Here is a 4036-nt window from a genome sequence, read left to right on the forward strand (position 1 = left end):
TGAAGAGAGTGGAACTTACCTGTGTTCTCTTCAAAAAGCAAAAGTTCAACATGTGTGGTGATGACAGTGTTACTTAATAGAAAGGGAAACTCGTTCCTAATACATGCACAAATGTGGGTGGACAAGATGACAGAGCAGCGGGTGGAAGTGGGGTTTACCTCTCTCCACGGATATTCAGGAATGTCTAGAGATGCAGCAGTTCCCACAGAAGACCAGGTGAGCACTGGAGGGACTCGCTGAGAACTGAGAAGGAATATCCGGATCCATACAGAACTCGGTAGGATAAAGGAAAGAACAGACAAGGAGGAAGGGGAAAGGAGGAGGAGAGCAAGGGGACCAGCCTGCACCTGGAGGTGAGAAAGCTGAAGCGCAGGGGAGAGATCCCTGCATCCATGGCCATCCACAGTGACCGGGGATGCATTTGAAGTAGTTGGGGAGTGAACTCACTAATCTGTGACAGTCTGAATGGAGTGAGAACCACGTAGACAAGCCATGCTGCAGCCTTTCATACCTCGGACAGGGTTGTAAGTCCACTGGTGTCCATGGAAGCTGGGAGCTGGAGCCATGGGGATTGTGGAATGATCCCATGGTGAGGACCTCTGTTGACCGTGGGGAGTCAGCCTGATGGGATGGGATGGAGGAAATCTGCTCCATGAAATGCTTCTTAAGGAAAGCCAGGAGGCCATTAAAGGGGGTTCAACTGCCTGTGGAGTAGAGCTATCTCTTTCTCTATGCTGGTACCTGTAGGGTGAGCAATAGAGAAAGCCTTCAGTGAGGGTGGTCCTTGAGTGCCTGATGCACTAAGCAATGGAGAATTCTGAATGTCTATATACCCGACCCTATCCTATTCTCTGTCTAAATTTTGGATTTTAGCATTGTAATATTTTTATGAACTTAAATTTCTTCTGGTAGTTTCTGGTTTGCAAATTAAGCTAATTCCTCACATCTGAGTCCTTCTTGGTGTTTCAGGAAACTTTCAGAACCTTCCTTCCTCTCAAGGCCATACTGACCTTTACTTTACTGCCAATGTTGACTTCCCATACTTAGACTTCTTGCCTAATATATCCTTTCTTTCTCTACTCACTGTAAATTTACCAGTAGATGTCCCTATTGGTATTAGTACTTACGATAAATTATTAGGCTGATGCTATAGAGAATCTAAAGGAATAGAGTAACAGCAATAATAAGAACTTACCTCAGGTTATTATCCATTCAGTTCACCTCATGAATCACAGCACGCCAGGCCTCCCTATCCATCACCATCTCCCGGAGTTCACTCAGACTCATGTTCATTGAGTCCGTGATGCCATCCAGCCATCTCATCCTCGGTCGTCCCCTTCTCCTCCTGCCCCCAATCCTTCCCAGCATCAGAGTCAACTCTTCACATGAGGTGGCCAAAGTACTGGAGCTTCAGCTTTAGCATCATTCGTTCCAAAGAAATCCCAGGGCTGATCTCCTTCAGAATGGACTGGTTGGATCTCCTTGCAGTCCAAGGGACTCTCAAGAGTCTTCTCCAACACCACAGTTCAAAAGCATCAATTCTTCGGTGCTCAGCCTTCTTCACAGTCCACTCTCACATCCATCTATGACCACAGGAAAAACCATAACCTTGACTAGACAGACCTTAGTCGGCAAAGTAATGTCTCTGCTTTAGATGCTCCCATTTAAAACTAATTTTCTATCTATATATTATTGAGGTCTCCTAACTCATTTTCCTTACTAGGTGGCTCAATTTTGAAATGAAATATAGAAAACAATGGAATGGTAAACTCTGGAAATTACTTTCCTTTTGATATGCATCATTAGTAAGGATGCAAATATTAGTTTTTTTTCCCCAGTGGGGCTAATCTTAGTACACATTATAGCTCACTGTGGGGTGATTGCTATTGATTGAAGAATGTACACATTGCCCTGTAATTGTCAAACAAGTGAGTGGAGATGAAGAAAGTAATGCCAGGAAGGCACAGGCTTTTGTTGTTCTAGAAGGAAAACCTTGCTGAGTCTCTCATCTACAGTCTAAACTTCAGATTTATTGAAACTCTTACTTTAATTATGCTCCATTAAATTTTTTGATTGTTTGGGTTTTTTGCCCTTGAGTTGTATGTCTCATGTATTTTTGGATGTTAAGCCCATATCAAATGTATGATTTGGAAATATCTTCTGTCAATCTGTAAGTTGCCATTTGATTTTGCTGATTTTCCTTTGTTTGGAGTTTGATGTGGTCCCACTGGTTTGTTTTTGCAGTTGTTGCCTTTGCTTTTGGTGTGAAACCAAAAAACAATTGTAAAGCCTGATGGCAAGAAGACTATCTCAATGGCTTCTTCTAAGAGTTTAATCGCTTAAAGTCTTATGTTCAAAACTTTATTCCGTTTTTATTTTATTTTTGTGCATGGAAAAGACAGGGGCACAGTTCCATTTTTTCATAGGACTCTCCAGTTTCCCCAGTGCCATTTTTGACAAACTTGTCCTTTCCCCACGGGACAGTCTTAGCTTCTTTTTCATAAGCTAACCGACATTATATGGGTGTTCATTTTTTTCTGGCTTTGCCGATCAGCTCTGTGTATCTATGTGTTTATTTTTGCACCAGAAGCAAATCATTCTGTCTTGATTACTTTAGCTTTCTAATACAATCTGAAATCAGCAACCCTAGTCTTGAAATTTGTTCTTTTTTTCCCAAGATCACTTTTATCTTTGGTGTTTTGTGATTTAATACAGCAGAATAGACGAAGAAGAGATGGGAAAAGTACACAGAAGAACTATACCAAAAAATATCTTAATGACCCAGATAATCACAATGGTGTAGTTTCTCACTTAGAGCCAGAAACTCTGGAATGTGAACTCCAGTGGGCTTAAAAAGCATGCTGCCAACCAAGCAAGTGGACGTGATAGAATTCCAGCAAATCTATGAAAATCTTGAAAGACGATGCTATATAAGTGCTCCACTCAGTATGTCAGAAAATTTCGAAAAGCCAGCAGTGACAAGACAACCGGAAAAGGTCAATGCTCATCCCAGTTCCCAAGAAGGACAGTATTAAAGAATGTTCAAGCCACTGAACCGATGCAGTCATCTCCAGTTCTAGTAAGGTTATGATCAAAATCTTCCTGGCTAGGCTCCAGCATTATGCAAACCTAGAACTTCCAGATGTTCATCCTGGCTTTAGAAAAGGCAAAGGAACCAGAGATCAAATTGGCAGCATCTGGTGGAACATAAGGGAAAGCAAGGGAATGCCAGAAAAACACCTGCTTCATTGATCTCGCCAAACTGTGTGGATGAAACTGGAGCCTATTATACAGAGTGAAGTAAGCCAGAAAGAAAAACACCAATACAGTACACTAACAACAAAGTGGAAAATTCTTAAGGAGACGGGCATACCAGACCAACGTTACTTGTCTTCTGAGAAACCTGTATGCAGTTCAAAAAGCAACAAGTTAGAACCAGACAAAGAACAATAAACTGGTTCAAAATTGGTGAAGGAGTTTGTCAAGGCTGAATATTGTCACCCTGCTGACTTAACTTATACGCAGAGCATGTCATGCAAAATGTTGCACTGGATGAGTCCTAAAGGCTGGAAGCAAGATTGCTGGGAGAAATATCAACAACCTCAGATATTGATTCCGCTCTAATGGCAGACAGCGAAGGGGAACTAAACAGCCTCCGATGAAGGTGAAAGAGGAGAGTGAAACAGCTGGCTTAAAACTCAAGATCAAAAAAGCTAAGATCATGGCATGTGATCCCGTCATTGACATGGCAAATAGAAGGGGAAAAGGTGGAATCAGTGACAGATTTCCTCTTCTTGGGCTCTAAAATCACTGTGCATGGTGACTGCAGACATGAAATTACAAGACAATTGCTTCTTGGCAGGAAAGTCATGACAAACCTAGACAGTGTGTTAAAAGCAAAAACATCACTTTGCCAACAGAGGTCTGTATAGTGAAGGCTATGCTCTTTCCAGTAGTCATGTACGCATGTAAGAGCTGGACAGACAGTAAAGAAGGCAGAGTGCTGAAGAACTGATGTTTTCAAACTGTGGTGCTG

This window comes from Ovis canadensis, chromosome 20, assembly GCF_042477335.2.
Source record: "Ovis canadensis isolate MfBH-ARS-UI-01 breed Bighorn chromosome 20, ARS-UI_OviCan_v2, whole genome shotgun sequence".
NCBI lineage: Eukaryota > Metazoa > Chordata > Mammalia > Artiodactyla > Bovidae > Ovis > Ovis canadensis.